Below are 12,540 nucleotides of genomic sequence, written 5' to 3' on the forward strand. Positions count from 1 at the left end.
GTTTATTAGAAAAAATGTTCAAATAAACTTGAGGTGAGCAAAGGATCCTAAGATTTTTACGTCAAAACCCCTTTTTATGTTAAAAATTTTACTTAAAATTAAAAAATAATGCAAATGCAACAAAAAAACAGGTTTTCACTGATTTCTTTTGGAATCTTTTGTAATATTTTTGTTGATTCTGTGGGTTTATTAGAAAAAATGTTCAAATAAACTTGAGGTGAGCAAAGGAACCAAAGATTTTTTTGACAAAACCCATTTTTTTGTACAAAAACTTACTTGAAATAAGAAAATAATGCAAATGCAACAAAAAAAACAGGTTTTCACAGATTTCTTTTAGAATCTTTTGTATTATTTTTGTAGATTTTGTGGGTTTATTAGAAAAAATGGTCAAATAAACTTGAGGTGAGCAAAGAAACCTAAGATTTTTACGACAAAACCCCCTTTTATGTACAAAAACTTACTTAAAATAAGAAAATAATGCAAATGCAACAAAAAAACAGGTTTTTACTGATTTCTTTAGGAATCTTTTGTAATATTTTTGTAGATTCTGTGGGTTTATTAGAAAAAATGTTCAATTAAACTTGAGGTGAGCAAAGGAATCTAAGATTTTTACGACAAAACCCATTTTTTTGTACAAAAACTTACTTAAAATAAGAAAATAATGCAAATGCAACAAAAAAACAGAATTTTACTGATTTCTTTTGGAATCTTTTGTAATATTTTTGTAGATTCTAAGGGTTTATTAAAAAAAATGTTCAAATAAACTTGAGGTGAGCAAAGGAACCTAAGATTTTTACGTCAAAACCCCTTTTTATGTTCAAAATTTTACTTAAAATTAAAAAATAATGCAAATGCAACAAAAAAACAGGTTTTCACTGATTTCTTTTGGAATCTTTTGTAATATTTTGGTTGATTCTGTGGGTTTATTAGAAAAAATGTTCAAATAAACTTGAGGTGAGCAAAGGAACCAAAGATTTTTACGACAAAACCCATTTGTTTGTACAAAAACTTACTTAAAATAAGAAAATAATGCAAATGCAACAAAAAAACAGGTTTTCACAGATTTCTCTTGGAATCTTTTGTAATATCTTTGTAGATTTTGTGGGTTTATTGGAAAAAATGTTCAAATAAACTTGGTGTGAGCAAAGAAACCTAAGATTTTTACGACAAAACCCCTTTTTATGTACAAAAACTTACTTAAAATAAGAAAATAATGCAAATGCAACAAAAAAACAGGTTTTCACAGACTTCTTTTGGAATCTTTTGTATTATTTTTGTAGATACTGTGGGTTTATTAAAAAAAATGGTCAAATAAACTTGAGGTGAGCAAAGGAACCTAAGATTTTTACGACATAACCCCTTTTTATGTACAAAAACTTACTTAAAATAAGAAAATAATGCAAATGCAACAAAAAAACAGGTTTTCACTGATTTCTTTTGGAATCTTTTGTAATATTTTTGTAGATTCTGTGGGTTTATTAGAAAAAATGTTCAAATAAACTTAAGGTGAGCAAAGGAACCTAAGATTTTTACAACAAAACCCATTTTTTTGTACAAAAACTTACTTAAAATAAGAAAATAATGCAAATGCAACAAAAAAACAGGTTTTCACTGATTTCTTTTGGAATCTTTTGTAATATTTTTGTAGATTCTGTGGGTTTATTAGAAAAAATGTTCACATAAACTTGAGGTGAGCAAAGGAACCTAAGATTTTTACGACAAAACCCATTTTTTTGTACAAAAACTTACTTAAAATAAGAAAATTATGCAAATGCAACAAAAAAACAGGTTTTCACTGATTTCTTTTGGAATCTTTTGTAATATTTTTGTAGATTCTGTGGGTTTATTAGAAAAAATGTTTAAATAAACTTGAGGTGAGCAAAGGAACCTAAGATTTTTACGTCAAAACCCCTTTTTATGTTCAAAATTTTACTTAAAATTAGAAAATAATGCAAATGCAACAAAAAAACAGGTTTTCACTGATTTCTTTTGGAATCTTTTGTAATATTTTTGTAGATTCTGTGGGTTTATTAGAAAAAATGTTCAAATAAACTTGAGGTGAGCAGAGAAACCTAAAATTTTTACGTCAAAACCCCTTTTTATGTTAAAAATTTTACTTAAAATTAGAAATTAATGCAAATGCAACAAAAAAACAGGTTTTCACAGATTTCTTTTGTAATCTTTTGTATTATTTTTGTAGATTAAGTGGGTTTATTAGAAAAAATGGTCAAATAAACTTGAGGTGAGCAAAGGAACCTAAGATTTTTACGACAAAACCCCTTTTTATGTACAAAAACTTACTTAAAATAAGAAAATAATGCAAATGCAACAAAAAAACTGGTTTTCACTGATTTCTTTTGGAATCTTTTGTAATATTTTTGAAGATTCTGTGGGTTTATTAGAAAAAATGTTCAAATAAACTTGAGGTGAGCAAAGGAACCTAAGGTTTTTACGACAAAACCCATTTTTTTGTACAAAAACTTACTTAAAATAAGAAAATAATGCAAATGCAACAAAAAAACAGGTTTTCACTGATTTCTTTTGGAATCTTTTGTAATATTTTTGTAGATTCTGTGGGTTTATTAGAAAAATGTTCAAATAAACTTGAGGTGAGCAAAGGAACCTAAGATTTTTACCACAAAACCCATTTTTTTGGTCAAAAACTTACTTAAAATAAGAAAATAATGCAAATGCAATAAAATAACAGGTTTTCACTGATTTCTTTTGGAATCTTTTGTAATATTTTTGTAGATTCTGTGGGTTTCTTAGAAAAAATGTTCAAATAAACTTGAGGTGAGCAAAGGATCCTAAGATTTTTACGTCAAAACCCCTTTTTATGTTTAAAATTTTACTTAAAATTAGAAAATAATGCAAATGCAACAAAAAAACAGGTTTTCACTGATTTCTTTTGGAATCTTTTGTAATATTTTTTGTAGATTCTGTGAGTTTATTAAAAAAAATGTTCAAATAAACTTGAGGTGAGCAAAGGAACCTAAGATTTTTACGTCAAAACCCCTTTTTATGTTCAAAATTTTACTTAAAATTAGAAAATAATGCAAATGCAACAAAAAAACAGGTTTTCACTGATTTCTTTTGGAATCTTTTGTAATATTTTTGTAGATTCTGTGGGTTTATTAGAAAAAATGGTCAAATAAACTTGAGGTGAGCAAAGGAACCTAAGATTTTTACGACAAAACCCCTTTTTATGTACAAAAACTTACTTAAAATTAGAAAATAATGCAAATGCAACAAAAAAACAGGTTTTCACTGATTTCTTTTGGAATCTTTTGTAATATTTTTGTAGATTTTGTGGGTTTATTAGAAAAAATGGTCAAATAAAGTTGAGGTGAGCAAAGGAACCAAAGATTTTTACGACAAAACCCCTTTTTATGTACAAAAACTTACTTAAAATAAGAAAATAATGCAAATGCAACAAAAAAACAGGTTTTCACTGATTTCTTTTGGAATCTTTTGTAATATTTTTGTAGATTCTGTGGGTTTATTAGAAAAAATGGTCAAATAAACTTGAGGTGAGCAAAGGAACCTAAGATTTTTACGACAAAACCCCCTTTTATGTACAAAAACTTACTTAAAATAAGAAAATAATGCAAATGCAACAAAAAAACAGGTTTTCACTGATTTCTTTTGGAATCTTTTGTAATATTTTTGTAGATTCTGTGGGTTTATTAGAAAAAATGGTCAAATAAACTTGAGGTGAGCAAAGGAACCAAAGATTTTTACGACAAAACCCCTTTTTATGTACAAAAACTTACTTAAAATAAGAAAATAATGCAAATGCAACAAAAAAACAGGTTTTCACTGATTTCTTTTGGAATCTTTTGTAATATTTTTGTAGATTCTGTGGGTTTATTAGAAAAAATGGTCAAATAAACTTGAGGTGAGCAAAGGAACCTAAGATTTTTACGACAAAACCCCTTTTTATGTACAAAAACTTACTTAAAATAAGAAAATAATGCAAATGCAACAAAAAAACAGGTTTTCACTGATTTCTTTTGGAATCTTTTGTAATATTTTTGTTGATTCTGTGGGTTTATTAGAAAAAATGGTCAAATAAACTTGAGGTGAGCAAAGGAACCTAAGATTTTTACGACAAAACCCCTTTTTATGTACAAAAACTTACTTAAAATAAGAAAATAATGCAAATGCAACAAAAAAACAGGTTTTCACTGATTTCTTTTGGAATCTTTTGTAATATTTTTGTAGATTCTGTGGGTTTATTAGAAAAAATGGTCAAATAAACTTGAGGTGAGCAAAGGAACCTAAGATTTTTACGACAAAACCCATTTTTATGTACAAAAACTTACTTAAAATAAGAAAATAATGCAAATGCAACAAAAAAACAGGTTTTCACTGATTTCTTTTGGAATCTTTTGTAATATTTTTGTAGATTCTGTGGGTTTATTAGAAAAAATGTCAAATAAACTTGAGGTGAGCAAAGGAACCTAAGATTTTTACGACAAAACCCCTTTTTATGTACAAAAACTTACTTAAAATAAGAAAATAATGCAAATGCAACAAAAAAACAGGTTTTCACTGATTTCTTTTGGAATCTTTTGTAATATTTTTGTAGATTCTGTGGGTTTATTAGAAAAAATGGTCAAATAAACTTGAGGTGAGCAAAGGAACCTAAGATTTTTACGACAAAACCCCTTTTTATGTACAAAAACTTACTTAAAATAAGAAAATAATGCAAATGCAACAAAAAAAACAGGTTTTCACAGATTTCTTTTGGAATCTTTTGTAATATTTTTGTAGATTCTGTGGGTTTATTAGAAAAAATGGTCAAATAAACTTGAGGTGAGCAAAGGAACCTAAGATTTTTACGACAAAACCCCCTTTTATGTACAAAAACTTACTTAAAATAAGAAAATAATGCAAATGCAACAAAAAAACAGGTTTTCACTGATTTCTTTAGGAATCTTTTGTAATATTTTTGTAGATTCTGTGGGTTTATTAGAAAAAATGGTCAAATAAACTTGAGGTGAGCAAAGGAACCTAAGATTTTTACGACAAAACCCCTTTTTATGTACAAAAACTTACTTAAAATAAGAAAATAATGCAAATGCAACAAAAAAACAAGTTTTCACTGATTTCTTTTGGAATCTTTTGTAATATTTTTGTAGATTCTGAGGGTTTATTAGAAAAAATGGTCAAATAAACTTGAGGTGAGCAAAGGAACCTAAGATTTTTACGACAAAACCCCTTTTTATGTACAAAAACTTACTTAAAATAAGAAAATAATGCAAATGCAACAAAAAAACAGGTTTTCACTGATTTCTTTTGGAATCTTTTGTAATATTTTTGTAGATTCTGTGGGTTTATTAGAAAAAATGGTCAAATAAACTTGAGGTGAGCAAAGGAACCTAACATTTTTACGACAAAACCCTTTTTTTATGTACAAAAACTTACTTAAAATAAGAAAATAATGCAAATGCAACAAAAAAACAGGTTTTCACTGATTTCCTTTGGAATCTTTTGTAATATTTTTGTAGATTCTGTGGGTTTATTAGAAAAAATGGTCAAATAAACTTGAGGTGAGCAAAGGAACCTAAGATTTTTACGACAAAACCCCTTTTTATGTACAAAAACTTACTTAAAATAAGAAAATAATGCAAATGCAACAAAAAAACAGGTTTTCACAGATTTCTTTTGGAATCTTTTGTAATATTTTTGTAGATTCTGTGGGTTTATTAGAAAAAATGGTCAAATAAACTTGAGGTGAGCAAAGGAACCTAAGATTTTTACGACAAAACCCCTTTTTATGTACAAAAACTTACTTAAAATGAGAAAATAATGCAAATGCAACAAAAAAACAGGTTTTCACTGATTTCTTTTGGAATCTTTTGTAATATTTTTGTAGATTCTGTGGGTTTCTTAGAAAAAATGGTCAAATAAACTTGAGGTGAGCAAAGGAACCTAAGATTTTTACGACAAAACCCCTTTTTATGTACAAAAACTTACTTAAAATAAGAAAATAATGCAAATGCAACAAAAAAACAGGTTTTCACTGATTTCTTTTGGAATCTTTTGTAATATTTTTGTGGATTCTGTGGGTTTATTAGAAAAAATGGTCAAATAAACTTGAGGTGAGCAAAGGAACCTAAGATTTTGACGACAAAACCCCTTTTTATGTACAAAAACTTACTTAAAATAAGAAAATAATGCAAATGCAACAAAAAAACAGGTTTTCACTGATTTCTTTTGGAATCTTTTGTAATATTTTAGAGATTCTGTGGGTTTATTAGAAAAAATGGTCAAATAATCTTAAGGTAAGCAAAGGAACCAAAGATTTTTACGACAAAACCCCTTTTTAAGTACAAAATCTTACTTAAAATAAGAAAATAATGCAAATGCAACAAAAAAACAGGTTTTCACTGATTTCTTTTGGAATCTTTTGTAATATTTTTGTAGATTCTGTGGGTTTATTAGAAAAAATGGTCAAATAAACTTGAGGTGAGCAGAGAAACCTAAGATTTTTACGTTAAAACCCCTTTTTATGTTCAAAATTTTACTTAAAATTAGAAAATAATGCAAATGCAACAAAAAAACAGGTTTTCACTGATTTCTTTTGGAATCTTTTGTAATATTTTTGTAGATTCAGTGGGTTTATTAGAAAAAATGGTCAAATAAACTTGAGGTGAGCAAAGGAACCTAAGATTTTTACGACAAAACCCCTTTTTATGTACAAAAACTTACTTAAAATAAGAAAATAATGCAAATGCAACAAAAAAACAGGTTTTCACTGATTTCTTTTGGAATCTTTTGTAATATTTTTGTAGATACTGTGGGTTTATTTAAAAAAATGTTAAAATAAACTTGAGGTGAGCAAAGGAACCTTCATTTTTTACGACAAAACCCCTTTTTTTGTACAAAAACTTACTTAGAATTCAAAAATAATGCAAATGCAATAAAAAAACAGGTTTTCACGGATGTCTTTTTGAATCATTTGTTATATTTTTGTAGATTCTGTGGATTTATTAAAAAAATGTTCAAATAAACTTGAGGTGAGCAAAGGAACCTAAGATTTTTACGACAAAACCCCTTTTTATGTACAAAAACTTACTTAAAATTAGAAAATAATGCAAATGCAACAAAAAAACAGGTTTTCATTGATTTCTATTGGAATCTTTTGTAATATTTTTGTTGATTCTGTGGGTTTATTAGAAAAAATGTTCAAATAAATTTGAGGTGAGCAAAGGAAATAAAGATTTTTACGACAAAACCCATTTTCTTGCACAAAAACTTACTTAAAATAAGAAAATAATGCAAATGCAACAAAAAAACAGGTTTTCACAGATTTCTTTTGGAATCTTGTGTATCATTTTTGTAGATTCTGTGAGTTTATTAGAAAAAATGGTCAAATAAACTTGAGGTGAGCAAAGAAACCTAAGATTTTTACGACAAAACCCCTTTTTATGTACAAAAACTTACTTAAAATAAGAAAATAATGCAAATGCAACAAAAAAACAGGTTTTCACTGATTTCTTTTGGAATCTTTTGTAATATTTTTGTAGATTCTGTGGGTTTATTAGAAAAAATGTTCAAATAAACTTAAGGTGAGCATAGGAACCTAAGATTTTTACGACAAAACCCATTTTTTTGTACAAAAACTTACTTAAAATAAGAAAACAATGCAAATGCAAGAAAAAAACAGGTTTTCACTGAATTCTTTTGGAATCTTTTGTAATATTTAAGTAGATTCTGTGGGTTTATTAGAAAAAATGTTCAAATAAACTTGAGGTGAGTAAAGGAACCAAAGATTTTTACGTCAAAACCCCTTTTTAGGTTCAAAATTTTACTTAAAATTAAAAAATAATGCAAATGCAACAAAAAAACAGGTTTTCACTGATTTCTTTTGGAATCTTTTGTAATATTTTTGTAGATTCTGTGGGTTTATTAGAAAAAATGTTCAAATAAACATGAGGTGAGCAAAGGAACCTAAGATTTTTACAACAAAACCCCTTTTTTTGTACAAAAACTTACTTAAAATATGAAAATAATGCAAATGCAACAAAAAAACAGGTTTTCACTGATTTCTTTTGGAATCTTTTGTAATATTTTTGTAGATTCGGTGGGTTTATTAGAAAAAATGTTCAAATAAACTTGAGGTGAGCAAAGGAACCTAAGATTTTTACGTCAAAACCCCTTTTTATGTTCAAAATTTTACTTAAAATTTGAAAATAATGCAAATGCAACAAAAAAACAGGTTTTCACTGATTTCTTTTGGAATCTTTTGTAATATTTTTGTAGATTCTGTGGGTTTATTAGAAAAAATGTTCAAATAAACTTGAGGTGAGCAAAGGAACCTAAGATTTTTACGTCAAAACCCCTTTTTAGGTTCAAAATTTTACTTAAAATTACAAAATACTGCAAATGCAACAAAAAAACAGGTTTTCGCTGATTTCTTTTGGAATCTTTTGTAATCTTTTTGTAGATTTTGTGGGTTTATCAGAAAAAATGGTCAAATAAACTTGAGGTGAGCAAAGAAACCTAAGATTTTTACGACAAAACCCCTTTTTATGTACAAAAACTTACTTAAAATAAGAAAATAATGCAAATGCAACAAAAAAACAGGTTTTCACTGATTTCTTTTGGAATCTTTTGTAATATTTTTGTAGATTCTGTGGGTTTATTAGAAAAATTGGTTAATCAAACTAGAGGTGAGCAAAGGAACCTAAGATTTTTACGACAAAACCCCTTTTTTTGTACAAAAACTTACTTAAAATAAGAAAATAATGCAAATGCAACAAAAAAACAGGTTTTCACTGATTTCTTTTCGAATCTTTTGTAATATTTTTGTAAAATCTGTGGGTTTATTAGAAAAAATGTTCAAATAAACTTGAGATGAGCAAAGGAACCTAAGATTTTTACGACAAAACCCCTTTTTTTGTACAAAAACTTACTTAAAATAAGAAAATAATGCAAATGCAACAAAAAAACAGGTTTTCACCGATTTCTTTCGGAATCTTTTGTAATATTTTTGTAGATTTTGTGGGTTTATTAGAAAAAATGTTCAAATAAACTTGAGGTGAGCAAAGGAACCTAAGATTTTTACGACAAAACCCATTTTTTTGTACAAATACTTACTTAAAATAAGAAAATAATGCAAATGCAACAAAAAAACAGGTTTTCACTGATTTCTTTTGGAATCTTTTGTAATATTTTTGGTAGATTCTGTGGGTTTATTAGAAAAAATGTTCAAATTAACTTGAGGTGAGCAAAGTAACCTAGAATTTTTACGTCAAAACCCCTTTTTATGTTCAAAATTTTACTTAAAGTTAGAAAAAAATGCAAATGCAAAAAAAAACAGGTTTTTACTGATGTCTTTTGGAATCTTTTGTAATATTTCTGTAGATTATGTGGGTTTATTAGAAAAAATGTTCAAATAAACTTGAGGTGAGCAAAGGAACCTAAGATTTTTACGTCAAAACCTCTTTTTATGTTCAAAATTTTACTTAAAATTAGAAAATAATGCAAATGCAACAAAAAAACAGGTTTTCACTGATTTCTTTTTGAATCTTTTGTAATATTTTTGTAGAATCTGTGGGTTTATTAAAAAAATGTTTAAATAAACTTAAGATGAGCAAAGGAACCCAAGATTTTTACGACAAAACCCCTTTTTTTGTACAAAAACTTACTTAAAATAAGAAAATTATGCAAATGCAACAAAAAAACAGGTTTTCACTGATTTCTTTTGGAATCTTTTGTAATATTTTTGGTAGATTCTGTGGGTTTATTAGAAAAAATGTTCAAATTAACTTGAGGTGAGCAAAGTAACCTAGAATTTTTACGTCAAAACCCCTTTTTATGTTCAAAATTTTACTTAAAGTTAGAAAAAAATGCAAATGCAAAAAAAAACAGGTTTTTACTGATGTCTTTTGGAATCTTTTGTAATATTTCTGTAGATTATGTGGGTTTATTAGAAAAAATGTTCAAATAAACTTGAGGTGAGCAAAGGAACCTAAGATTTTTACGTCAAAACCTCTTTTTATGTTCAAAATTTTACTTAAAATTAGAAAATAATGCAAATGCAACAAAAAAACAGGTTTTCACTGATTTCTTTTTGAATCTTTTGTAATATTTTTGTAGAATCTGTGGGTTTATTAAAAAAATGTTTAAATAAACTTAAGATGAGCAAAGGAACCCAAGATTTTTACGACAAAACCCCTTTTTTTGTACAAAAACTTACTTAAAATAAGAAAATTATGCAAATGCAACAAAAAAACAGGTTTTCACTGAGTTCTTTTGGAATCTTTTTAATATTTTTGTAGATTCTGTGGGTTTATTAGAAAAAATGTTCAAATAAACTTGAGGTGAGCAAAGGAACCTATGATTTTTACGACAAAACCTATTTTTTGTACAAAAACTTACTTAAACAAAGAAAATAATGCAAATGCAACAAAAAAACAGGTTTTCACTGATTTCTTTTGGAATCTTTTGTAATATTTTTGTAGATTCTGTGGGTTTATTAGAAAAAATGTTCAAATAAACTTGAGGTGAGCAAAGGAACCTAAGATTTTTACGTCAAAACCCCTTTTTATGTTCAAAATTTTACCTTAAATTAGAAAATAATGCAAATGCAAAAAAAAAACAAGTTTTCACTGATTTCTTTTGGAATCTTTTGTAATATTTTTGTAGAATCTGTAGGTTTATTAGAAAAAATGTTTAATAAAAACATGAGGTGAGCAAAGGAACCTAAGATTTTTACGACAAAACCCCTTTTTTTGTACAAAAACTTACTTAAAATAAAAAAATAATGCAAATGCAACAAAAAAACAGGTTTTCACAGATTTCGTTTGTAATCTTTTGTATTATTTTTGTAGATTAAGTGGGTTTATTAGAAAAAATGGTCAAATAAACTTGAGGTGAGCAAAGGAACCTAAGATTTTTACGACAAAACTCCTTTTTATGTACAAAAACTTACTTAAAATAAGAAAATAATGCAAATGCAACAAAAAAACAGGTTTTCACTGATTTCTTATGGAATCTTTAGTAATATTTTTGTAGATTCTGTGGGTTTATTAGAAAAATTGGTCAAATAAACTTGAGGTGAGCAAAGGAACCAAAGATTTTTACGTCAAAACCCCTTTTTATGTTCAAAATTTTACTTAAAATTAGAAAATAATGCAAATGCAACAAAAAAATAGGTTTTCACGGATTTCATTTTGAATCTTTTGTTATATTTTTGTAGATTCTGTGGGTTTATTTGAAAAAATGTTAAAATAAACTTGAGGTGAGCAAAGGAACCTAAGATTTTTACGTCAAAACTTTTTTTTATGTTCAAAATTTTACTTAAATTTAGAAAAAATGCAAATGCAACAAAAAAACAGGTTTTAACTGATTTCTTTTGGAATCTTTTGTAATCTTTTTGTAGATTTTGAGAGTTTATTAGAAAAAATGGTCAAATAAACTTGAGGTGAGCAAAGGAACCAAAGATTTTTACGACAAAACCCCTTTTTATGTACAAAAACTTACTTAAAATAAAAAAATAATGCAAATGCAACAAAAAAACAGGTTTTCACTGATTTCTTTTGGAATCTTTTGTAATATTTTTGTAGATTCTGTGGGTTTATTAGAAAAAATGTTCAAATAAACTTGAGGTGAGCAAAGGAACCTAAGATTTTTACGACAAAACCTATTTTTTTGTACAAAAACTTACTTAAAATAAGAAAATAATGCAAATGCAACAAAAAAACAGGTTTTCACTGATTTCTTTTGGAATGTTTTGTAATATTTTTGTAGATTCTGTGGGTTTATTAGAAAAAATGTTCAAATAAACTTGAGGTGAGCAAAGGAACCAAAGATTTTTACGACAAAACCCATTTTTTTGTACAAAAACTTACTTAAAATAAGAAAATAATGCAAATGCAACAAAAAAACAGGTTTTCACAGATTTCTTTTGTAATCTTTTGTATTATTTTTGTAGATTAAGTGGGTTTATTAGAAAAAATGGTCAAATAAATTTGAGGTGAGCAAAGGAACCTAAGATTTTTACGACAAAACCCCTTTTTATGTACAAAAACTTACTTAAAATAAGAAAATAATGCAAATGCAACAAAAAAACAGGTTATCACGATTTCTTTTGGAATCTTTTGTAATATTTTTGTAGATTCTGTGGGTTTATTAGAAAAAATGTTCAAATAAACTTGAGGTGAGCATAGGAACCTAAGATTTTTACGACAAAATCCATTTTTTTGTACAAAAACTTACTTAAAATAAGAAAATAATGCAAATGCAACAATAAAACAGGTTTTCACTGATTTCTTTTGGAATCTTTTGTAATATTTTTGTAGATTCTGTGGCTTTATTAGAAAAAATGTTCAAATAAACTTGAGGTGAGCAAAGGAACCTAAGATTTTTACGTCAAAACCCCTTTTTATGTTCAAAATTTTACCTTAAATTAGAAAATAATGCAAATGCAAAAAAAAAAAAGGTTTTCACTGATTTCTTTTGGAATCTTATGTAATATTTTTGTAGAATCTGTAGGTTTATTAGAAAAAATGTTCAAATAAACATGAG

Source organism: Hydra vulgaris, chromosome 05 (assembly GCF_038396675.1).
Source record: "Hydra vulgaris chromosome 05, alternate assembly HydraT2T_AEP".
In the NCBI taxonomy this organism is placed as follows: Eukaryota; Metazoa; Cnidaria; class Hydrozoa; order Anthoathecata; family Hydridae; genus Hydra; species Hydra vulgaris.